We start from the raw sequence: 26,736 nt of genomic DNA, 5'->3' as shown, positions 1-26,736 counted from the left end.
CTCAAGAAAGATGCATCCACTATGTATTTAAAACAGGACATACAGTTACAGACAATTGTTTTAATTAAATTCTTCTTTAATTCAGGGAACATGGATATCCCCTTTTCACCGATATAAATGTCAAGATATTTTTGTAATATTTTACTTTGCAATACTAACACGTTTCAAACCCAACGATGTATGTTATAGGATGTGTAAGTGTCACAACACACATAACGTAGTAAGATTGAGTGTCCCCCAATGTTGCTTTGAGATTAAGATAAAGATTCTTTATTGTCATGTTACATGCAATTCACAATGAAATCCCATGCAATTGAAATTTTTCTTGCACCCCCTCTTACACATCACACACATGCTTACAGAGGGGGTGCAGGGCAGCCAAACTACAGCGCCCTGGAGCAGTTGGGGGTTCGGGGCCTTGCTCACGGGCACCTCGGCAGTGCCCTGGAGGCAAACTGGCAACTCAGGTGTTGGTTTTGATACATTGTGGGACCTTTGTGTGTGTACATATTTGTGCATGTAAGAATCTGTTTTTTCTGATAAATTATCACAGTTTAATCTCATACATCACCAAAACTAGAGCAATATAGAAAAACGTGCAAGAGTGCATGCAGAATATAAGTACAACCAATAAGGGGTACGAAGTACATACAATCGGGCAACAGTACATGACAGTACTAATACATAAGGAGGACAAGGGTACAAAGTGCAAATGTGCATCTGGCTATATAACTACAGCATACACGTGTGTATATATGATATACAGCAGCGTGTTGTGCGACATACTATAAAGTGACTGTGAGGGGGGGCCCAGATCCCTATGACCCCACTGTTCCTCCCCGACCCGAGGTAGATTTATTATAAAGTCCCATGGCATAGGGTAAACTGTATGTACCCTATGACATCATTGCAATTCCAATCTACTTGTACTCTACCTCAGGGTCTACGTATTAAGTTTAGCAACAACAATAGCAGTGATAATACAACCTTCCTTTTTTCTCTCTATCTCTCTCTCTCCTCTTTCCCCTCTCCAAAATATCCTACAACTGTATACGCAATGTCATGTACAATGTTTGCTTCAATAAAAACAAATTGCAACATAAAGTCCGATGGCCACATGGAGGAAGGATTTTCTATGGCGTTCAGTAGTACGCCTGTGAGGAATGAGTCTGTTACTGAAGGTGCTCTTGTATGAGGCCAGCACCTGGTGGAGAGGGTGAGAGATAGATAGATACTTAGGTTAGCACACTACACTAGTCATGTTACTGTGTTTTTCTCCCTTTTCCTCTTAATTTTGACATGCTGTCTTTTAGTTCACGTTCAACAATATTTATGTCTTGTTCTATTTCGTTTCTTTATGAATTAATTTGTTTTAAAAGTAAAGTGTCAAAATGCGTGATAACGTCAAATGTCAGTCAATGTTTGGATAAATGTCACCAAATAGCCACATTTGGTGATGTTTTATTCAAAGCTTTCGCCCTTTGATTTGATGACAGCAGAGAACAGTTTTCCTGTCAGTCTCTAAGGAGGTCGGTGATACATGTTGTGGATGTAATGCCTCCATTTGACCAAGAGGGGTCGGACTTACACCAGGCTATTTAATTCGTAGTTTACGCTGCCTTCATGGACTGTAGGAAATATTGGGGTATGTCTCTCTTTTGTAACGCTTGTTTTTTTTTTGCATTGTGCTTGTTTTTGTAATATTGTACATTCTACACACACCTGGATCACACACAATTCTTCAAACTTGCACGCACACACACACACACACACACACACACACACACACACACTGCAAATGATTGCACATGAGTGTATAGTTAATTAATGCCAAATTTTTATGTAATCAATTTCATTTCAGTTGTTTGCAGAATTTAGTTTTTATTTACATAATCAAAGAAGATGCATCCAACGCTATCCAAGGCGGAGGCTCTACGTTGGCTGAGTGGGACAAATTACGAGCAGGACAGAAGGCATCGTTTCAAACATTGCCAAAGCGTCTCTCTACGGCCGCAGAGGGCAGGAAGCTGATCTCAATCTGAGCTGGCCCACTATTTACCGGCAACATGTGCTGAACCAAGCGGTCGGAACAGAACGCTTACAGACAATTTAGCGTTGTTCTCTAATTCACACAGCATGGGTTTGAAGCGCTTTGATGCTGTAAGCTGCGCGTAAAATCAGTCAAAGTCGGAAGCCTGAGAGGAAACCTGCAAGTCTGGACTGGACGCCAGAGGAATTCGCGGATTCGCGTGGAGGAATAAGGACGATTGACTAAATCTGTGCGTACAAACGCCGATTTTCGGACGAATTATATTTTTCTCAATCAAACTGACGAAACCCTGCGTCTGGTTTCAATGTAATAGCGGGAACTAAGCAGCGTTTGGAGCTCAAAGTGCCTGAAGTTTTATTACAGAACGAGGTGAGTGGCAGCGAACTCTTGTTAATGTTAAGTCATTGAAATGAAATTTGTATTTCTAACCCACCCCCACCACACACACACACACACACACACACACACACTGAAACTTTTCAAGTAACAATGTCAAATCTGAGGAATCACGTCTTCGCTTCTGCTTGTGTTCTTCTCTTTGAGATTTGAGCGTTGGTTTGATGTTTAATCGCGGTAAGTACTTTATGGCAACGTTTATTTTGCATGGTTCGTCAGCAAATGATGGGACGTCGCCGGCCACTGGACAACAAGTCTGCAGAAACTCCCAATAGATCCCAAATATACACATGTAAAGTGACAAAGGCACTGATTCTGATTCGAAGTGATATAACCGACCGTGAAAGTCAGTGGGTCAAGATACAGTCTTACCAAGTGCTTTAGACAAAGTTTCGCTCCATACCGGGCTTCTCTCTCGCTAACTCACCGTGCCAGTTTCACTCGGGTGTATTCTAACTTTCAGTGTCGCTCTTGTATTTGGTGATGATTGACTTGTTCACACAAAAAGTTCTGTGTGTTTATTCCCCAGTTTTATTTGTAGTCTTTGCATCACATACAATCTGAAAATAAATGTGACATTTAACTAAGAGCAGTGAAAAGTAAAGTGTGTGTAAAGTGTGAAAGTAACAAGTGATTCATGCATGGACTGATAATGTTGCTGCTCAAGGTCAAAGGTCAGAATGAGGGTCCTCAAGTTGATAAAATCTGGTTAGTGGCAGGACCCTTGGGCGGTCTGTGCAGTCATGGGTCCTGATGGAAGGTCAGGAGCTCCTGCCTGTTGTAAAATTCAAATCGATCGGAGCATGATTTGTTTTGGGTTCAAGGGCACTTTTGAATCCATAGAGCTAGAAGTACCTTTGGTTAGATATGGTTATATATTAATAACCAGCCTTGTATGCATAGGACTCGCCTCATACTGCAGTCACACACAGCACCTTATTTGTACTCTTACTGATTCCCTGCATGTATGCAACTCAATCGACTTTTTGCATTAAACTGCAGTAATGACGAATACTCTCTCTGCTCCTACTGAGTTAATGTGAACGTGTTGAGAGGCTGAAGTGAATGTTTTTCTTGTTTCTTTCTTGTTTAGCAGATCTCGTAGCCAGCATGTTCTTGCACTTGTGTCTGGTTACAGTCAGACACCAAGACCCAGAGTTGTCTGGACTTGTAAGATGACCTTTGACCTGTGTATAAAGGCAGTCATTATGGTGAGTGTAGTTTGACCTTTAAAGTCTTGACCTGCAAAGACCTAGGAGTGCAAAAATGCAATTTTAAAGGGTAAAAGTCAGTAAGGTATATCTAAAAAACGTTTTTAGATACCTGAACATAACTAAGGCCAAGTGGTTTGGTAAATGCCAACATTTAATAGAGGATTTGTCACTGCAGCGTTTACACTTTCCCCTAATGAACAAGAAGAAACAAATTCTATCGGTGTCAAGGTGCCATAGGTCAAAAGGTGAGGGGGGGTGTTATGATGTCACTTGCACTTGTTTTTTGTGTCTGGCAGGTGGAGGGAGCACAGTGAGCTTGTGGTGTGAAATGCTTTTCTCACGTCACATTCCAACCAACTAAATGTCCATAACACACTTAAAGTCAAGAGTATATCCTCGCCCATGCTTCCACTTGCCCAGTGGTCCACATGTTTGGGGTGGTGGTGCTGAAATGGTGCTTTTGGTGCACTTTTTTGTCTATGAAGGTGAAATGTATTTATTTATAGGTAAAGGTAGACGTGAATATAACGATATATAATTGAAAAATGGAAACCCTGTAAAATAAAACACCATCAATTTCCCCAGACATCAAAGGAACAAAGCTGCTGCAGCTGCGCCCTGCTAGCTGGCCTATTAATTGCTAGAGTTATAGGATAACATTTGTGTGCTTGTGTACTGACAAACAATCAGTTTGTGCAGAAGTTGGAGACTTAACATTAGTGGTCAATGTACTTCTCAGCAGTCAAACTAAGTTGAATCACTCGGATCAGCAAGGATGGTAGGCTATCCAGAGAATCCTTCTCAAAAACCCCTAGCCTCCTCTGATTCTTTGGTATCAACATGGCCAAATCAGTCCACTTGGCAGATATTTCGGCATCATTCAGCGTCATGCTAAGTAATCAGTTGCACAGTCAGTGTGCCAATCTTGATGGCTCCCACTGCATGTACACTGCATGCGGACACATGACATGTCATATTTCTGTAACGGCAGTTTTCTGGTCAGGGACGACCCTGTGACCTGTAGTGCCTTTGAACAGAAAGGGAAAAACTGCAAAGCCAGGTTGAGAGGGCAGCTACTGTCTAATCAAAGGCGTTCAAGCATTCACAGGATTTCTCTTTTTTAGCATGGCCTGCGTCATTTACGGTGCCAGTCTGCCCTGTAACAGGCTGTGAGATTTCAAGGACAGTGTGAGGGTTTGATAAACTGCGACTGGCTGCCGATGGCACTACATCACACAACAACTGTTGATTAAGAGTCTGTGAATGCGCCCTTGTCGGGTCGAGCCGTCGCAGCAAGGTGCCAAGCCAACTCCTTCGTTTGATAAATGCACTCCAGAGGTCATGATAAAGGATCACCCTCAACACTTACACAGCTTTGTGTTTAAAATCACTTTGCATATCCTCGTTTGCCAACTGTGTATTCGTGATATTATGTGGCAAAGAATTTAAGATGTGAAAACGGGGGCTTTCTAGTTTTAAATGTATACATATTTGTTCTGAGCAGTCACATATAGCATCATATATAACACAGTGCAATCGGGCCACTCACTGGACAGTCTGGGTTATGACCCTTATTTCAGGGAACCTGTAAGTCCCCTCGGTTTTTTTCTCATAGCGATCATTCATATCAAGAAATCGGCATCAGTTCAGATTTGTCATAAGTGCTTAGTATAGATGAGAAACCATCTAAGCAAGCAGAGCCTGGTTTTTGTGTGTCGTGGTGCAGAGACTGAGCACAAATCATTTGGAAAAGCAGCTGAGGCTGGAGTAAATGCTGGGTTGGACTTACTGTGGATCAGGCTCCTCCTCTAGAGCCAGATTAAAACTCAATTTAATTATGTCACTGGGTATTAAATCAGTAACCCCATCAGAGTGGCATGGCTGTTTCGTGGGTCTTTGTAAGCCAACAAAAAGATTACAGATATACGCTGGGTGTGCAAACTGAGTGGCGGGTCAAGAGATGGACACTGGATCTGATATGCTGAGCCAGTCCTGCCTGATGCCACAGCGTTGTAAAAGATAATGGATATAAAATCCATGAAGCCATACAGCCCATATTTATTTTACTTCCACCACATGCAGCTCAATGCCTGTGTGTGTGTGTGCCCTCAATATTTCCCCCATGGATGAAGTTGGTGTGTGTTTGTCTTAGGTCAATGTGGAGCAGCTGAATACGTGATGGTTCATCTTCTGAGCTTAACCTGAACGTACTCGGAAGCTAGAACGCTTTAGCTTAGGAAGGTTACCATTGGTGAAATTATGTGGTCAACCATACAACTGTAAGAATGAAGTACCAGAAATGTTTAAGGCTGGAAGTATGCAGGCAACTGGAGAACAAGCTGCGGCGGAAAAAAGTCGCCCACGGTCTAAATAAAAAGCATCGCGGAGGGCGTTGTTAAGGTGGCAGCACTTTGTGTCCCCGCCCACCAAGCATGGTACACTAGGACAGGGGTGGCGAACACGCGGCTCACTGGCTGCATGCGGCTCTTTGCCGGGTGAAAGGTGGCTATTTGTGGAAAAATGCATTGCAAAATGGTTTACATTTGTTTGTTTTCAAGAGAAGATGGTTGAAGAAAATATTAAAATATTAATGAGATAAATTAGATATTTATTTTAGGGAAAATAATTGCTATATTGCGTAATAAAAAATATAATCTATAGATGTTTGACCATCACTGAGTTTTCCGCAGACGCAGGAGGAAAAGTGAGTGATGCGTGACAATACACTAAGGCTAAACTACGCCTTATTTATTACTGCTACAAACTTCTAGCTACATTGTAGGCAATGTGTCTTTCTCTACAAGAACCAACAAATACTCTGAATACTAATTCTGAACTTGAAACTGAAGTAAGGAGCACTAAGAAAGTAAGTGTGAATCCTTAAACAGGAGCGGCAAATGTCAAATTAGTGCTACGGAGATGTTTAAACTAATTTCAAAGTATTGAAGCATTGAAAACTGTTAAGTACACCTGTTCTTAGTGTTTCTTTTTTGATCAGATGTTTCCTAATAAAATTGAGATGGAAACCAAAGTATTGAGTTACTTATACAATGGATTGAGTGAATATGAGTTCTACCAGAGGGCTTTTAGCAGGGTGCTCTCCTGTTCCATTCTGTCTGGACATCTTCCAGTATCATGATCCTGTATGCGTCGCTCTCTCGTATGCCTCGGCACTGCAAGACAGAAGCTAGCCCCTGTCTGTGATAACAAGCCTCACATTGTAGCCAACTCACAGTGCTTTCACACCAACAACGCTCTTCTAGTGTGTGCACTTGCGTTGTAGACATGACTTTAAGCATAAGAATGTTCCATCATTTAATGTTGAACAATCTTTTCATTGACGCAAAGTTAGGTAGCAGAAGTCTTTAGATGTGCACAACGCAACAGGTTTCTTTGTTGTAGTGTGTGTTAAACCTCACACAAGTCTGTCTCTACCTCTCCTTCATAATTCTCACTTTTGACTGGAACAAGTAACACCCTGTGTTGCGCGCATGCGCCCCCACGCTCCCTTATAGCATTGTGTCTTTCTGTTGAGTTGAATTGCTGGCTTGTGGAAAGCCCTCGGAGAAAGTGGCCTGGCTGGAGAGATAGAATGACATGTATGAGAAAGGCTTTGTAATTGCACCTGTGAGGAGAAGATGAGACCTCTTACCTGAGGAGGGCAAGAGTGGAGAAGTTACTGAGCACACACACACACACACACACACACACACACACACACACACACACACACACACACACACACACACACACACAGGCACACACACAGGCACACATGGAGCCTTGTTCTTGTATCCTAATGACGTCCTTCACATGAATACCTTCATTCTTTCAATCTGAACTCTCTCCATCCTCTGCACTATTTTAAACCTGAAGTCCACAGTGTGTATCTTCCGACACGCCGGTTGGAGCGTTGGAAGGAGGCGGAAACCCTCTTTCCATTGGCCGAATCAGGGTGTCCGCAAATGTCCAATTTTGTGACTGTCCGACTTTGCCCGGGGATTGGCTGCATGTGACGGTGTGTGAACAGAACAGCAAATGGATGCCTTTAGCCCAGTCAATGTCTCTATTTTTAATATGGATATTGTTAAAGCAAACCCTCTTCTCCTAAAGTGAAAGTTTGCACTGTTTATATAGTAATGTAAAGTAATCGTGTTGAGATTACCAAACAAAGACACACCATACTTTTACATGCACTTTAAAACTTTATACAGGAAGGCAAAAAAGGCAAAGGCGAAAAATAATAAGTTTTCAAACATCATTTATACACGTAATGCAAGGGAAATTGGCACAAAAATACATCAACAGACTATTCTATTGATTCCATGTATGTATAATTGGGTAATTGAGTGCACTCCAGTGTGGACGTTAAAGTGTGTTTACCTTCGGTTACGACTTGGACACGCTACGTCAGGTGAAACACAACCTTAACTCTCCCGGGTGCATGTCAGCTGGACCTGATTTTTGTCCATTGAGGCAGTGCAGGTTTTAAAAAAAGGTGCCGTTATAACAGGCAAACAAACAGATTGGTAGCAAATGTCAACATGTGCGATTAAGACCGTTCGTTTGTGAAGGAAAGACTTCAGGCCGTTCAGTAGCTTTTCTCGTTCAATCCCGAAGCTCCTGCTCCCTGGAAACCTTTCAACTTCTGAGCTACGACTAATTTATGCTCCCAGAGGTGTACCCCAAGCCGGTCCGGTAATGGAAACGTGTACACAGTTTGACAGCACGGCACAGCAAGACACTGGAACACAGCTGCACGTGAGGAGCTGTCAGACTCAACCGCACTCGTTTACATGTTAAATAAGTCGAGTTTACATTTATACTTGTGCTCTTTTGAAGGTGGCTTAAGATTCAAAGTTTAAAGTACATGTAGGCGACTGCGGCAGTAGACAAAATAAATTGACTTTAGGGACTTGATCGTTGCTGCTTTTGAATTTTATCCTGTTTTCACCTCTACATTCCTGTGCACACTCTGCTGCTCAAAGTGCTTGTGGAAACACCAGAGTGTTTTTTTACACCCAGTTTGCATGTGTTACTTGTGCATACGGAGTCATTTTGCGGCTAAAGGGTGGTCTTGTCTGTGCAGGTTTTATACCCGCTCCTCCTCCTTCTCACTGCAGGGGGGATGAGAGGGAAAGTGGCCCTGCTGGCTTTGTTTCTTTTGTTGAGTTGCATGCTGAAAGGACCAGCCAACCAGAGAAGGGGGGTTGTGAAGGAGAGGGGGATTAGAGCGGTACAGAGAAAGAGGGAGAGCGTGAGAGAGGGAGAGAGAGAGAGAGGAGAAGAGGACATGAGTGTCTCGTTCTCAGTCTGTCAGTTGGAAAACAGCTGGTGTGGACTGCAGACTCCTTTTCTGTCCCCTCAGAGGAAGGACAGGTGAGTGGGTGAGGCTCCCCAGGGCGTCTACCAACTGGAGCTCGACTTCCAACATCCGCACAGGTTCTTTGACAGCAATGTTTCACAGTTTTGAACTTTTAAAATTTTAGGTAATTTGAAAACTTTTATGGTTGTGGGCAGATTTGCCGCCTGATAATCAGTGTGAAATCTTTTGTTCATGCTGAATTGTTCTTTATATTGCCTGGCTGCAGTTAGACAGGTGGCTGTTCATCCTGGCTTATGATTGTAAATAAAAGATTTAAAAGCCTGCTTGAAATTGAATATCATCTACATGACGTTAGGCACCGCGCGTTGGCTTTGACTCCTTAGGCCACAATACGAGAAGCATCTGCCATGGTGAAACTCACCGCATTTTTCCTTTTCGTGCAAGTGTGTGGCTTTTCCTGGCACGCAGACAGGCGTGAAAAAAAGCAGCATTTTGAAATGCCAAGTGGCAACCATGAAGGCTCTTGGAAAACAGGGAGTCCTCAGTTTCCTCAGAAACGCCCTTTTCAGCTCCCCCTAAATCGACCCCCCCACCCCCCAGACTCCCGTCAAATGCTGGAGGGGGAGGGACGCTACCTCCTGGGAAAAAGTATGTTGCTATGGAAAGACAAGCCTGAATGTTGGACAGGCGTGTTAAAAGTTCAGGACCTTAGCCTGCTGTTGGTGAACTCAACAAGTAAAGTCTGGGAGGCCTCCAGTTAAGTGTGCGTTTGTCAATCTGAAAAGTGTGATCATTTAATGATTTGATTTGAGAAAAAAAACATTAAAATTAGACATTAGGATTGGAATTGTTGTTGTATTTACTTTGGTATCACTCAGGGTCTAACTACCTTGGTTTGAATTAATTTTACATTTTTCTTTCTTGATTTTTGCTGGATATTTTTATTGAAGAAGCATTTCTCCACAACAGTTGTCCTTTACCTCTGGGTACATTACAGATTGTCTCAATTTTTGAGAAGTGGACCCTATGTATAACCTTAAACTGCATGAGAGTGAAACGGCACAGGAAGAAACACTATGTAGTTTGCATATAACCTCCTCCCACCGGTACATCTCGAGTCCAAGCTCACCCTCACAGATGGACCTTATTTTATCTTTAAGTTAGTTTGATCCCACATTAAGGCCTAGGGAAGAGGCATTTGCAAATTTAAAGTGTTTCCTAAATTGGTACCAAATCAGTCATTTATTGAGAACCACAAAGTTTTGGGGGGAACTTTGAGATCTTGGTTATGAGAGAGGAGTGTATTAAGGCAGTGACTGAAGAAGAAGCAGGATTGGGCTTCCAGCCTGCACGAGGCTAGGTCCAGTGAATCAATCCAGTAGCGCAATTTATTGGTATGAATTGCCCAGTAATACGATTGGAAAAGGCAAGGCCTCCACCGAACTTGCATCTTTGTAGGGATTTGCGGATCCTTGGAGGCTTTTCACCCCAAATGAAAGTGCTGATAATATTGGCTAAACTGTCGAAGAGATGTTTGGGTAGGTAGACAGGAAGAGATTGAAACAAGTAGAGAAATCTCGGCAAAACATTAATTTTGAAGACATTGATCTATCCAATTAAAGACTTAAGTAAGTCGTCTGTGTACAGCCATAATCAATATTAGACACCGTGGCGAATAACACCTTTTAAAGAGAGTAGAAGATTGTAATGAAATGGCCAGTGGCTCAATGACCAAAGCAAAGAGGAGTTCCCTGGCAGGTCCCCCGCTATGGTGTGAAGTCTCCTGAATAGATATTGTTTGCTTGGCCTGTGGTGATGAGTATAATAATCTAACCCAGCTCATGAAGTTTTTTCTAAAGCCAAATTGCTTTAATACGACAAAAAAGTTTTCCCATTCTTCCCTGTCAAAGGTCTTTTCAGTATCCAGAGAAACTACAATCTCTAGTGAAATTGGTGGCGTGAATAATATAAATTTATAACAGGGTGCCAACCTTTATGAAGCAATTTTGTTCCTTTTTAAAATAATTTTTACATTTTTATGGCTTGTTGCTCAGTTTGGATAGGGACCAGAGAATTGTCAACAGCTACCTTAACACTCTCCAGTATTGATTGGAGATGGGCTTGCATTTCCTGCCTCACAGCATTCCTTCCCATAAGTTGCACATCTGCCTCCGGGGAGGCAGATCCCCAAGGTGGGAGAGCTGGGGCGGAACCTGAGACCGTAACATTAATTGGAGAGATAAGTTTCAGTTGAAGCTTTTTACTTTTTTGGGCTTGTGATGATTTCCCACTCCATCCCACTAGTGTATGCAGAAGTTGTTGGGGGATCTTTACCTAGACAAGATGTTGGAAATGCTGATAAATAGCACTTTAAATGAGATTCTGCACGAGAGTCTCAAGCACACGTCCTACTTAATAACGCCCCCTTATAAATAAATTATGATAACATCTCAAATGTAATAACAAATGCTCATTAGAGCTTTTAAGAGAACAATTAAAAACATAAACCCCTGATTCTCATACTATGGGGTTAACCCTGTTTTTTTCAGCCAACCTGCAGTAATCCATCTGGAACATTCATTGTTTAGTATGTCGTGATTTACCAGGCTAAAACTAAGACTGAAAACAAAGCTAAACTGAATCTTCTCTGGTTAAGGACCGTAACTACTCCCCATCCTGTCCCTTTACTTTGCCCAGTGCTGCAGAGCCACACAGTAGACAGTGTCAGTTATGGTCTTTATTTCCACGATCAAAGAAACGCGATGGAGCTCATGGTGCTACATTGTACTGATATTAAATAGAGAGAAATGGGGATCAGCAATGTTTTGGCGTTTGTACTTTACAATTTATTCATCAAATAGTTTGGTCAGTGAATTGTTTCGTTGTTGGTTTGTGATCATCACTTTTTTTTATTCTATGACCTCTGAGGCTGCAGATTCATCATATTTCCTTCTTTCTAAAGCTGATTTAAAATGTGTGTTCAGAACCTGCCTATCATGGGTCTTCTCAATGTGACACTTCCTATTGGTTCACACTCCCACAGGGGTCAGAGGTCACATGACTCTCTCTCTCTGTTGTCCTGTGTAGACATAATCGTCCCTCAGTAGGGGATTTTCCTCGTTCAAGATAGTTTAAGACTCGTGTTCAACTTTGGCTGGTACGCAGACTCATAGTTTACACTTTGACATTGTCCTCACCATGTGGTATTATGAGGCGCGTGCTTGTGTGTGTGTTGCGCACCTCCTCTCCATTTCACACTCCCAACAGGCTCAGTCCTGGCATTCATAGTTATTCCCTAAAAGGCCCAAAACTATTTTTTTAATTTCTTAATTCTGTTTTATTTTAGATGGATTTTCTCTACATTTTCTTTTCCTTTTAATGAATATACGACTTAAGTGTTTTGTTTTTACAATTTGATAACAATTAATTTCTCAACAAAAAGCTTCACATTAAGAATGAGAATAACGCTTAGTAAATTCAGCATTAATTGACAGTTTATGGACACAACACCGCATTTAGACTTCATAACAGAGCTTCACTGAATATACCAAAACATCGATAAAGATGAGTGTGTTTCTGCTCTCTGGCTTGGAGTTGATCCCAGATCTGCAGCAGGACTCTGGACTTTCTTCACTGTTGTGAGATGGGACCACTAAGTAGGACATCTGAATTTGATGAAATCCTTGCAGCTACTGTTAGAGTGGCATGATTTGCGATTACTGCTACGTGATTTAAACTGTGATTATTTGTGTATAGTATTTTGGTGAAGTAGCCCTTGTTGCGTTAAAAAGGTTCTAACAAGTATTTTAAAACACATCTATTTTCTTATGTTAAATATACTCAGGTGACTGCCAGCAAGGAACACACTTTTATAACGATCCCTAACTGCAGTGATGCCAGTTCAGTCTGCATTCTGTTCCTGGTTCCTGGAGTGTCAAAATGCATTCAGCTACAGTCCATTATTGGAAATTAAACAAAGTACAGCTACAGTGAAATGAAAGTCTGTATTTGCTGCGATAACGATGGAAATTGTTGGTTGTAAATTGCTGAATATTATATTTAATGCAGCCATAAAATGTAGCTACTAGAGCCTATGTCATGTAATTGGACATAGAATCTGCGTGCGGGGTGCTTACGCCTTTTGTTTACCTCATGCAGTGCTCAGCAGGAACAGCGATCATTGAGGGGAGCTGTTAAAGTTTTATAGCATAAACTCTCCCTCCTGCATGAGGACATTAGACAATGTTTCCACTGGAGTAGCCTGACCTGAATGAATAAGCCTTTGAGAAGGACAAATACTTAGAGGACGGAATACTTTACTGTCTTGGAGTTTTGCTGTGTCCAGTGCAACCATGGAATAATGGTTTATTTGTCCATATTTCAAGCAGAACTAAGACCTTTTACTTTGGTCAGTTGATGAAATATTTGCTAATTCTTGCAATCAAACAGTGGTTTATCCATTTATCAACTAGCGTGACAATTCCAGCACTTTCCTGGTTCCAACTTTTAATTCTTTTTAATTTTTATTCTGTGTGATCCATGGAAAGATCTGGCAATAAGGAAGCGTATTATTGTCATTTCCAAAAACAGCATGTGTCTTCATTTGATTCTTGCGCTCTCTCTGTCACACACAAACACACACGCACACCTGTACTGTGAGGTAGGTTAAGTTCATTACAGATGTGCCAGTGGAATGCAGCTGGAGTAAATCTGGTGGCAGGTAGTGTCAGGACCTCCATTTTCACACACGTCCAGTTGGTAGTGTGACCCAGTCAAGGGTTAAACTAAAACATGTTAGTCTGTGCGTTCATAAATCACCACACTACTTACTTTTGGACTGTGAAGCAGTGTTGACTGCTATCAACAAACAATACTTGATGTGTCATTTGACCTCATAATAATCTTGTTGTAGACCCTCGCTTACAAAATGCCTGACATATTTGTCAACTGTCCTGGTAGTTGGATTCATTAAAATGTTTGTTTGACAGACGGCAGTGTAGGAAACAACCGGGACAAAGTGCAACTGGAACAACTGGCACACAGTAAGTAGGCCTCATTGAGTATTGCAGATATTGTCATTGATTGCCCCCAGGCCTCTGTTGCTGCTGCTGCTGCCTTGTTATCGAGGGTCATCTCTAGCTGATCAAAGAACAAGTTCAAACTCATACTGTGCTTTGTAATAAACTGGCTTGGTTTGTCTGTACTGGGATTAGGGCTTAAATGTGAGTGATGTGTATACGTGGTTGGACTTAATAGGATTCTTTGGTTGTATGTACATGAAGTCTGCTTGATTGGAGTGTTAGGTGTGGCTGCCAGGCAGAGGTGGTTTTCCCTGACTCTGACCCTGACTATGCACGCTTGGTATACATTGGGTAAATGGGTATAAATAAACTGCATTTATCTGAGTATTCCAGGAAGAGTTCCCCTGTCTTGATACAGTCACTTATCTTCAGCGCTGGAACTTAAGGAACGATTCAGCAACATTGACCAAGCTGCAATTTTTGCGAAGGGCTTTGTCGCTGTGTTCGGTATGTTGTGGTATTGAACAGGATGTCATCTGCTGAAAGAGGGCGGGGCCTTCTGGGCATATTATTTGGGACATGTATTTTAGACCTTGTATATATTTCCAGGGAACAGAAAGAGGGGGGGGGGGGATGCTGAAATTTCTGGCATTTAATTACAGAGCAGCCGCGGCCAAAGGCACACTGTCAATGGTAGTTTGAAGACCAACAGCTTACCAACCTCAGGAATTGTGGCAGTGTTGGTTTTGATGACGCTGTGTAATTTCCTCCTCTGTGGAGCTGGCGTTTTGGGGAAATATTATGGATTCCAGCTAAAATGTCCATCACAAGTCAAGTCTTGCATCAGTACTAAAATGTGGCTGGAAATGCCATCTGTGTTCTCACGAGTTGATGGTTTGAGTTACAAGATGGTGATCGTCCTAGAATTTTGGCCCGTGTGTGTGTGTTTTGCATCATCGGGTGCATTTTGAGTCCTATTCAGGTGTTTAACTGTGAAAGATGGCTCAGAATTGGTAAGCAGTTCAACACAACTCTATCAGTTTCTCACAAAGTAAGTTTCAAAGCATAGCTGAATCCTTTGAACTGGCTTATTGTTTGCAATAATTATAAGATTAAATACACTGTTACATGATGTCTTCAGGCCAGCTGTCTCCAAACCTGGATTTTCTGTGCTGGTTGGTTCTCAACTGGGCCTCTTTAGACATGTAGACAGATTTTCTGTTAAATTGCAGCATGTATTTGCCCCCTTTCTGCAACATGCTACAGATGAGTTGTTAAGCATTCAGAAACAATCTTTGCGACTGCTCACACTGTATTCACGTGGCATTCAGGCACCCTCACTTTTCCGTAATGTAAAGCAATATTCTGGCCCGGTACCCCATGTTGGCCTGATATTTGCCGGCACTGTTGAACAGTCAAGGAAACATTTGTCAAAGATGCGTTTCCTTCTTCCTCTTCAATGTAGTTTTCTGTGTTGTTTGTTGGTAAGATGAGGGTTTATTTTCTGTCTCAATCTGCCCAGATTCAAGCCTGGCTGGATTCTTTCAATTTCAGTTCAGTTTATTTGCAGTGAGTTCAGTGTTTGAGAGTACATTTGTTTCCTGGCCTGCTGCCAAGGTGAGCCAAGAGTGATGAGTGAACCTGCCAGCGAACACACCACTTGTGTCACTATGTTTCGTAACAATGGGAAGCCTGGCTGAAATTGGTACAGCCAATTAAGAAGACGCATCGGCCATTGCAGGTTGTTCACGCTGACTTTGTAGAGCGGAATGTTTCAGCAAGCGGCTCCTTGTCAGGTGTTTTGTCATGTTATGGCTCTTTGGAGATCTCAGTGTGACAGTTTGTCTTGATTTTAAGATAGAAAGCTGTACATGTTGTAATGTTCCTCCAGGTTTGGATAAATCTTGATGGGAGCCATGGAAAAATTGCAAATGTTGGGAAAACAGCTGTTTTGCTCACGTAAGATGTGCTTTTTCCTTCCATTTGTTATGTGCAGTGAAAGTTGCTGCTGTTGTACACTTTAAATAGCCACACGTGTCAAAGCAGCGGCCGTTTTCTCTTTTCCTTTTTTTTATGCTTCCTTCGATTCATGTGAATTAGGCAATGGCTGATCATCACACGTTTGTGTTTCCTCCCCCCGTGGTGTCGGATCCACTTCCCCCTGCAAAAAAATTGCTGCTCCCAGTTGCTCCTCGCTGAAGCTTGAGCCAAAGCCTGGCTAAAGGCGTCTTTCCTGCTGAGACTTTTATCTGTTTGTTTTCATATTTCTCCTCCCTCGGTCAGCTCTCCTCCCTCACTGCTTTTTGCCTCAGCCAAAGATTATTGTGTTTTCTCTCCAGCTGACCTTGGTTACACAAACTCGTGCCCGATCCCCCTACCTCAACTCTCCCCTCTGTCCGAGTTGCCGTCAGGCCCGGCCGCTGTGCTTGCGGTTCTGCCACAGAGTTCTGTGTTTTGATTACATTGTGACACTGGAGCCAGCGCTGTTTATGTCCAGTGTAGGAGGGTGTGCAGGACCTGTTTGAAGGATCATAAATAGAGGATAAGCAAGAGAGGCCAGGAAGCTGTTGTGGTTGACCCTGGCAGATGGTGTTGGTGGGTGAACTGATTTGAACCCGAACCTGTGGAGGTGGATGTTAATGTTTTTATTCGTAATAACGTCTTGACCAGAAGAATTTCTTTTCATGTCGGACTGACACAGAGCAATCTCGACATTCTTACAACAAGCATGATCCATAAACAAAGTGAATATCCGCAGGAAAATAAATGATAAAAAGAATCCAATACTGTTGGGTAGAAAATAATTGAACTTCCACTAAAATAACTTGACTCTCAATAGTCTATTGTAAAAATGGAGCTGGAACCGAAAACGCACTCGCCCACTTGAGGAATATCTGGTAGTGCTCCCCTACTGATGTGAGGGTAATATTACATCTTAATGTTTTTTGCTGCTTGCAGGGACACACAGAGCGCCGATCTGGCCCACTGTGCTGAATCCCAATGTGAAATTTTCAACCTGGCCCGAGCTCGGTGTGGATCTTTGAAATCCTGCCTAAATCCAGAGTGATGTGACCAGTCAGACAGAGCTGTCCACCTCTAGCCTGTGTGTGTGTGTGTGTGTGTGTGTGTGTGTGTGTGTGTGTGTGTGTGTGTGTGTGTGTGTGTGTGTGTGTGTGTGTGTGTGTGTGTGTGTGTGTGTGTGTGTGTGTGTGTGTGTGTGTGTGTGTGTGTGTGTGTGTGTGTGTGTGTGTGTGAGAACCAGCTCCAACAACCAGCTTCTTTTAACCTCACATTCTTTCCTTCCTCACATCTGTTCCATTCTCCTCTGTTGTGGCTGTTGAAATTCAGAAATCTCACAGGTTTGGTATAAGTCATGGTTTTGGGGTCAGGAGTAACACTGTATATATCTGTGCACTATGGAATAAAAAAGCTTTTCCAACCCCTCCCAGCTAATTTAGTATGTCTGCAGGCAGGCTGTACATTTTTGTCTTGACTGTGATTTAAACGTACACACAGATGGATTTGATAGCCTCCCAGGTGAGGAAATGTTGATGGGAAGATAATGGATCATTTACATTTGTGAGTCAATGATCAAAAGATCACTTAATCTGTTTCTCATGCTGTGGTACACCAACATTTATAACAATTTCGTAAAGATGATGAGTTTATTGGGGTGAATTTCAGATCCCTTTTTTGTGTCATGGCTATGGCCTTGTATCCGTTTTCCCCCTGATATATCTCGGCCCTAAAGTTCCCATGCTTTTCCCACAGGTCTCATGTTGCTTGTTGTGGTTTGGCGCTGCAGTGAATGAATTGGGTTGAGACACGTCTAATGTTAAGCAGTCGACATTAATCCTCTCAAAGTCAGAGTGAATGAAAGGAACACTCACCTGTTTGTCGTTGGACAACTTCCTTTTTTGGTTATGATTTCCAATCGGACAAAATGGAGTCTGTGGGCCTCATATGGACACACATTTCTCTACGTTAGCGGTCAATAACAATGCACCAAAGCCAGCGCCAGCCTATAAATTTGAGATGAGAAATAGACCTTGATTAATTTTATATCTACAACGCCTTGCTCTGGTGTGTTTTTAGTGCTTATCTCATGAGTCATCATTATATAACCTCATAAATCTATTAATGATTTTGCATAATCTAATGATTCTCAGTTAAAATTTGGACATCTTTGTAAATTGATGCATTTTCTGGTGATATTTGTGGTTCTCTTCCAGGTCTGTAGGTCTTTGAATAGACCTTGATAAGCCTTTTCAATTATTCTAAATAAGGGACCCATTCTTGGACTGTAGAGTCCAATGGTCTCTACGGACTAGCTTGGACAGAGGCGCTGTAGTACATCATCATGTCAAGTCAAAGGGCTTATTACGGCACTGTCCCTCCATCTGTCGGATCACTCTCTTGGTTTTTATCATTTAAATTGTTTGACCCTGTGAAAAGCAATTTATATACTTGCTAAAAAATAAACTCTCTGGATTTTACTTGGCACACTCACACTGTCCACTCTAAACACATTTGTGCACCTCATTCGCTTCAGCAGGTCAACACCTCAACCGCCCTCTGCATGCAAAACATACAAACACAAAGGCTAGAACACACACCTGCTGGTACTGACATGCTCAGATAATGTACATATACACATAACACTGTAGGTAGAATGTTTTACAGCACACATCTTAAACAGACAAAATACAGACACCCACACCTCGTGTGTGTGTGTGTGTGTGTGTGTGTGTGTGTGTGTGTGTGTGTGTGTGTGTGTGTGTGTGTGTGTGTGTGTGTGTGTGTGTGTGTGTGTGTGTGTGTGTGTGTGTGTGTGTGTGTGTGTGTGTGTGTGTGTGTGTGTGTGTGTGTGTGTGTGTGTGTGTGTGTGTGTGCACTTGCAGGTGCAGTCTCATACCAGACGCAACCAAGAGTTTAACACGCATGTTACAGTTTAACAGAGAGAATGCAGGCAAACGACTCAAGTGAACGTAGGTCTGCTTTGGTGCTTTTGATCTTTCCACTGAGTTTTGTATTAAGTTGGACTGTCTCTTTCAGAAAGCATGGGGGTATGCAATTTAATGGATTTGCTCAAAATGGACATTCATGTTTTGATTTCTCCACAACTGGTTGAATTTCCAGAAACTACTGCAGCTAATAAAAACTAGTGAAAAACAAACCGTGTTTCCACAAAAGGGCCTCAGGATGAGTAATGTGCCCTATGCCCTATTCAGTGTGCACATGTGCTGCTAATACTGTATCTGCTGTGTTATCAGCTAGCAGACTTGGATCAGAGAGAGGCTGCAGCGAAATGCACCATTAAGAACATCAGACATCTTATTGGTGGGTTTGATAAGGAATCTAGAGTGATAGCGACTAAACCTGATTAAATTAACCCAGCAGAGGACAGAAGTCTGGTTTCTCCTGGACCGCAATGTTATATATGGTACAGACGGTAGCGGTGTACCCACATGGGGCAAGACAACAAAGAGCAAAAGTCTGAAAGTTCTGCCTTCTATTTATTTGTTTGCATCGCTCAAAGGAGGCATCCTGATAAAGTGGCAGCGTGAAGTTACTCTGGTACCACAAATCACTTGCCTGGTCTGTGTACCCGCGTTTAAAGTGCTGGCATTGGCTGTCCAAACCCACACTCACTGCCAACGATTTATCCAGAACTTCTAGAAACACTGTCAGGTATGTGATACACAGAATGTGTGAAATAGGCAATGGGGTGGCTAGCTAGTGTAAGCAGTTAGTGCTAGCTAGCTAATTTGAATGAACTGGTGAAAACAGAGGAATGAGTAGGCAAGGCAATTTTATTTATAAAGCACATTTCAGCAGCAAGGCAATTCAAAGTGCTTTACAATGAAATATTAAAAGCATCAGGAAAAGAAAAGGACACTTAATACAATTAAAAGCGTCAAGACCCCGTTACAGTAGTTGAGTCTACTGAAGATAAATGCATGGATGAGATTTTCTAAATCCTGCTGAGACATAAATCCTCCATCCTTTAATCCTTGATATATTCTTAAGGTGATGTAGGCTGACTTTGTAATTGTCTTAATGTGGTTGTTGAAATTCAGGTCTGAGTTCATGACTACACCAAGGTTTCTGGCTTGATCTGCGGTTTTTAACATTACTGATTGAAGCTGGGCACTGACTTTTAATCGCTCCAAAAACAACCACCTCAGTTTTGTCTTTTTTTAATTGAAGAATATTCTGGCACATCCAGTCATTGATCTGTAGAAATGAACACTGAGGCAGCAGACGTCCACGTTTCATCTCCTGGGGATTCCTCAGCGACAAAGTCATCAATTCGCTCAATCGCACGGGCAGAACATGTTGGAAAAAAAAAACCGCAAACAACAAAAATACTGAACATATTTCCTGCAATCGTTAAAGAGGCCGGCTCCCTAGAAATGTGTAAACCCCACCTGTTCTCAGGATACTTTAACCATTGCTAACTCACCAATGAACACGAAGCACAGTCTCCTTTTTGCAGGAGAGTGATTAGCCAACCCAGATTAGTTCAGGTCTTAGACTCTGTCCACTCTTGGTCAGTGATGGTGTGAGTGTAGTGGAAGGATGTGGCCCATCAGCTGATTTCTCTCTCTATCCTTCTAACGCCTAAATATTATATCCTGTGACTCAGCTGACCACGTCTCTGGCTTGTTAGCTGTTTTCCAGCTCCGTGGCTCTGAGCCTGCTCAACAATAGACAGCTTCTTCCCCAGAGGGGTGCCGGGTGTGTCCACTTACAGGCCTCTGTGGATCTCGCTGCCATCTGCTTACCCCCCTCCCCACAACACCCCCCCTCCCCTGTCTCAGCTTCTTCTCCAGTTGACTTGACTTGACTTACAATTATACTACAGCCAAAGCTACAACGCTAAATGATGAAACTGATAAACTACTTTGGGAGGACAAAATAGCAGATTTGTGTGTATGTACACTAAGTACACTAAGTACACTAAGTACACATACATTTGATTAAATTTCATCAGCTGCTCGTACCAAAAAACTCTACTCTTCACCCCCCCTTCTGTTTTTGCTATAAAATAAAAGCAGTCATATGGAATCCTAGGTGCTTGCATGAACCTGTGCACTCCATGTGGTTTAATACACATGTTTGCCAATTTAAAATGACATAAGTTTCGCCCACTGACGTCTAAGGCTGATGAATACTGCTTTTCATGCTCCCAGTTGAAATGTGAAAGTGGTGCTGCTGTCCAACACCAATCCCAGGCTGATGGTGTAATTCGTTAAAGAACAGTAAATATTTCCATTCAGAAGGCACGAGTTGCTGCCTTCGGATTTATTTCAACTCCAGACAACTTCATACTTCTGATAAAAACCCCTTTTCTCTCTTTTTCTCGTCGTTCAAGATGAGCTCCATGCAATTAAACTAATGCAGCTGCAAATATTTCACTTTATGGACAATCAGTTTTGTGAAAACACAAACACATACACTGTTTTATGAGCAGCTATCTATATTGAATCCTTTATCACATGGAGTAAGTGTGTATATAATAGGATGTGTGCAAAGTGACGTGGTCATCTCAGAAAGTGGCTGGTCGTCATAAATCCGTTCCTCGAGGGAATGTAGGCTAATCCAGTGGCAGAGTGTTTGAGTCCAATCTTGGCTCCTTACTAAGCGCCTCACTTAATGGTCTCTTGTCTGTGTATCTCACTGGGAAATGGCCAAATTGTTGAGCATTTTTAGGTGATTTTGTTGTTCGTCGTCTCTCAGCTCGACGGTGTATGAAAGCGTTAACAAACGAGTGACGTAAAGTGTGGTCGACCTTGCTTATCTTCATACCCTGTGACAGACAAGGTGCCTTTTCTCCAGCCAGGCAGCACGAACGCTCGCAGCATGCAGAACAACATAATTGAATGATGTCATTCAGTGGTCCACTCTTTCTGACTACATTGTCCTCTGGTGAGCTACATGAATGTAACATGGCTGCCATTAAAATATGTTTCCCAGGCCCTAAAATGTTTTACAAATTGATAAAATGTCCTAAAAGTGTTGGTAAAATCTTAAATTTCTAATAATTTCTGGTTTCCTACCAAAGTTAATCATCTTAAATGTAGCCAGGTCAGGTTGTACTGGCAACTCTCCAGCTGCCAGTCCACTTTCTCGGTCCACACGGGGACTTGAACAAGTGACCCTCTGGTTCCCAGCTAGAGTCCCCTCTAGGACTGAGCTGTTGTGCTTCCTTTTTGTTATTAGTTGTTAGGAATACATCTATGGGGTTTCACTCTTCTGTGGTTGTGTTGTTTAGTTTACTTGATTTGCTTGTTCTTTGTTGGGTTTACTGGCTGTGTGATTGCGTTTTTTAAGTGATAGTCCAGCAATTTTACAAAACGTTATTGTTTTTGGGAAGATCACATCCAAACTCAGTCACCAACTGCTTTTTGTAGTCCATAGAACGGACCCTTATGGATCTATGAACACATGGATTCCGGATCAGTCTGTAGCTTGTGTGATGTCGTCCACATCTAATTAATGATACACCTTACAGCGAAACAATGTCTCTAGTGAAGAGGAATTCCAGGAATTAGTGAACACGGATGGTGTGTCTCTTCCATCCTTCACCTTGTAACACGCCCTCACGTCTCTCATTCCGCCCTTCTCCGCAGACAAAATTAATAGAGAAGGCAAGAGAGGCGAACGCAGCGGAGACTGAATGCAAAATTGGATGGTGAGACACAGAAAGGCGATCTGACGACGGGCAAGCGGGTGGAACAAAGGCTGCTGTGATGGAGTGTAGAAGATGAAGAATAATAGATTGAAAGGGACAATGGGTAGATGAGGGATAGAGACCAAATGATACCCAATGGTGCAGTTAAACACACCAGTTTGATCAATAAAGTACGCACGCACACACACACGCACAGATGCATTCGGGATGAAAGTACAACATGTCCATTGTGTCCACCCCTCACCCTATTACACACACTTTTACACACCGTGAAGATCCTGAGCAGTCGCCAAGGGACTCGTGTTTTGACAAATATACAGCTTGTTCCTTCAGCCCCTCTGTGCTATAAACCACTATCCAATTCGGTCGCGAGCATGGAACCAAAAGGAGCAGGGTTTATTAAGGCCATGTATTGTATACCTACTGAACAAATTGTGAAAGGACAAACAGATGAAATCAGTTGCTATGAGACAAATTTAAGCGACGGCAATTTTACAAAATGTAATGATATTGGGAAAAATTACGTCCGAACTTAGTCATCGTCATTGTTTCTGTAAGTAGTCTTATTGTGGAGATGTTTGTGGTAATCTTACAGCTCTTTAGATCTTTGAATGGACCTTTCCGGATCCATGTTATTTCTTCACAAAGATAGAAATTACGCAACGACACAATAAACCCAAACATATCTCATGCACTCCCTGTGCATCTATTTTCTTCTTCTACTACTTTTTCTTCATGACGGCCTGCATGTTCATCTCCACAACATTCTCTTGCAACTTCAGGTCATGGGGCGACATCACAGCATCAGTCACACATCAGAGACGTGAAGGAGATGCCTGCCTGCACCTTTTTGGTTACGGTATTGGACCACTGGTTGGTCTGGCTGCATCGTGTCCCCGGGCACTGGGTCCCACAGTCATGCAGGTTAAATTTCCCTCTGTTTCGGCTGCAGTTCTACGAATTACTTCTTTATCGCCTCACCACAGCGTCCACCTCATGGGATCGTAAAAAACTTTATTTGTAAAGACTGAGCATAATTGCGCAGATCGGGAAAAGCTACAAATCTAGTCAAACGTATACTGAGGCCTCTAGTTTATCTTCGAGAAAGAGGGCCCGTGAGGCTTTATACACCCAACTGAGGTGTCCAATCAGGACCTCCCATGGAGCAGCAACCAGCTGGTCTAAAGGAACCTGATTATTACGACCAATTTGTTTTGCAGTGGCTGCTTTGAAGTTACAGCATTGCTTTTGTTGTAGCTGCAGAGCTCAGAGAGAACGGACTGCAATGAGACAAAGTAAGGAAGACGTTTGGGGCGTGCATACGTGTTAGGGGTTGTAATTGGTCTCTACTTTGCTGCCAGCGTGTGCATCTGTTACCTCACTCCTGAAGAGACCACAGAGCCACAGAAGAAGTGTGGCAGAGGAGTCCTCAGTGAAATAGAATATGTTCTGTTTCCACATCTGCTGTTCAGTCACTGCAAACATATTCAACAAAACACAAAACAAACAGTATTTGTTCTTACTGCGATTAAGCAACATATTTGGACTCTGAGTATGCACATGCTTATATGCGTTGCATAACTACAATAGGATGCAAGTCTTCCCGTGTCACACTCAAATTTAGAGGTTAAATACCGGAACAAATGAATTTGCAAACACGTCTGCCTCTGTTGATCAGAGTAAGCATACTTTGATTTAGAGTAAAGACATCGATCAAGATGGACAGCAAAACGGATTAAGATGCTAACCAATTTGCAACAATTCCTTAAAAATGAAGGCAAAATTGAAATCCCAAAATGATTTTTATGGCATAATAAAGTGAAATTAGAAGCTAACTGAAGTGGGTTTCTCTTTTTATTTTCTTACATATGTGTGAGTTCTCCTGGTAAGGTTGTTCCACAGTTTAAAGGAGTTTAAAGCTTCAGTATGTGTGTCTGTTAACTGTTGATGGGTACGGAAACCCTCCCCTGAGAGCAAACAGAAAAACCTACGTTTGTTGTCGTCTGTGGTAGAGTCGGGGCGTGGTCGCATACACTGGCTCGTCTATTGTCTCATATCTAGGATATGTAGGACAAACGCACACAGTCTCATGAAGTGGATTAGCTGGTCATGGTCACCGCTGCTCATTGGGTTGTATTAATGCCTTCACTCCAGTGGGGACTCTTTTAGAAACTCTGTTCAGGCGAGAAAAGCTGTCCGTCTGCACCACAACGCCTGAAAATGGCAGCAAGGTGCAGGCGGGCGCTGGTTTCAAAACGCTGCTCTTTGTGTGGCCGATAACGCCGCTGAGCTCCTCACAATTCACCTGTGACTGTAAACCATTTTGTCCAAAAAAGTGTGAGGAAAGTAAAGAGAGCAGCAGCAGCACAGGGAGCTTATCGGCATGTTATGGCTGCACTGTATAAGAACTGAGTTATAAAAGCCTGAGCGTCGTTTCAGGTCTGATATTCACTCCAGCAGGGGTTGGTAGAAAGTATGTGGGCGTGGGATTCTCACCTTAACTACTCAAAGCGTTGCAAAAGGTAATAAGAGTTGTTGTCTCACTTCAAGTGTGCAATGCAGTACATCATTGATGCATTTAGCTGAACTAACCAACAAAGAAGAAAAAGTGTGCTTCTGTCACTGAGGAGAGGCCTTAGCTTAGCTTAGCTTAGCTTAACTTAGTCAAACTTGCGTCTTGCAGCTTTCACAGAGTTTTGGATTCTTTCCTGTCTTCTGTATGGAAATTCTGTATGGAAATATATCATCAGTCTGCTCACAGTATACAGTACATCCACTCACTGGCTGCGGGGGGTTGATGAGAGCAGGGAAGGTGCCCATTGTGTTTAAATGTGACTATCCATCCCCTGTATTGGAAACACTCAACAACCCACCCCCAACGCACACACACACCTCCGGCAAATGGGGGAGGAGGAGGACATGAATACAGAATGGGACCACTGGAGCACTGGTGCGTTTTTGATTACACCGCCACCATTGGGATGAGTTATAAATCAAAAGCTGACATGTCTCAACCTGAACCCCCCCCACACACACACACACAAATGAAGTTTACTTTAGCCTGGCTTTGTTTGGCCCGGATGCACTGGGAATTGCACTGATGCTCGGCCTACCTTAATGAGAGAGAGCTGTGGGTGTATCCTCCTGGGGCTGGGAGTGGGAAGACTGTCACAACACTGAATGGGATGTGTGTGGGTGTGTGTTTGAATCCTCCCCCTTGCTTATCACTGCCTACCTAACACTGTGTCACCCTATTGATCCTGTTTGCTAACATGCAACCTTTTTCAAACCAAAGCTCTGGTAACCACAGCGTTTGTGCTCCTTCCAAACTGTTTCAGGGTCAAAGGTCACAGGAAAACACTTCCTGGTGCAACGGTGAACATATTTGAATTAGCTTCTAACCTCATGTAGAGGAGCTTTGAAAGGCTTATAACACGTGTTCATGGACCCATAAGGGTCCATACATAGACCTACAGAGGTGTAAGAGAACGCCACACATATCCAAAATAACGTCTGTGAGTTCGGACGTAATTCAAGTCATAGATTTTAAATAAAAGTAGGTTTTCCTAAGACCAGGCTGAGCTTAAAAAAGTGCCAGGGTGAGATCAGCGAAATCGCGACCAAAGCTCTGGTTAGTGTGGTTGCTGACGTACCTGCGGTGCCTCTGCGCCACTGGATTAAAGGCGAGCTCCAGTCGCTTGCATACCAGCACGGGTCAGGTCAATCAGACCTTGTTTGCACGTGAATGGGGCTTTGAGCGAGGCGTGGCTCTCCAGTAAATGAGGCGAGTGTGTGTTGCTGGTGACCTCTGTGTTGTCTGGAGCTCTGTGATGAATGACGCCGTTATGTTGGAGGTGTGAGATGTGATGCTGGATTTCTCTGCTGTCTGAAGTAGTTGTTTTTTCTTCGCAATTTTGTGCAAAATGCAGGGGAACTTAATGTGCAGAGTTCACTTGTGGGTTGGCAGTGTGTCTGTGAAATTGTTATGTTTTTAGCCTCACGTTTTTCAGATGAACGATACCAACCAACAC

General features: G+C 42.7%; 1 protein-coding gene across 2 annotated transcripts in view; it reads left to right on the top strand.

Annotated features, from left to right (window-relative positions):
- The first annotated feature begins 2,003 nt into the window (after positions 1-2,003).
- Positions 2,004-26,736, top strand: part of plxnb1b (plexin b1b) — a 67,550-nt gene continuing 42,817 nt past the window's right edge. For both annotated transcript variants that reach the window (XM_076156477.1, XM_076156476.1), the window contains exon 1: positions 2,004-2,419. The gene's annotated coding sequence lies outside the window, so the exon portion shown is untranslated. The remainder of the gene's footprint in view (positions 2,420-26,736) is intronic.

The sequence above is a fragment of the Genypterus blacodes genome, unplaced genomic scaffold, assembly GCF_046128005.1.
Source record: "Genypterus blacodes isolate CSIRO-AG114 ecotype Tasmania unplaced genomic scaffold, CSIRO-AGI_Gbla_v1 ptg000070l_1, whole genome shotgun sequence".
Classification (NCBI taxonomy): Eukaryota; Metazoa; Chordata; class Actinopteri; order Ophidiiformes; family Ophidiidae; genus Genypterus; species Genypterus blacodes.
This window is presented reverse-complemented; position numbering and strand designations above follow the sequence as displayed.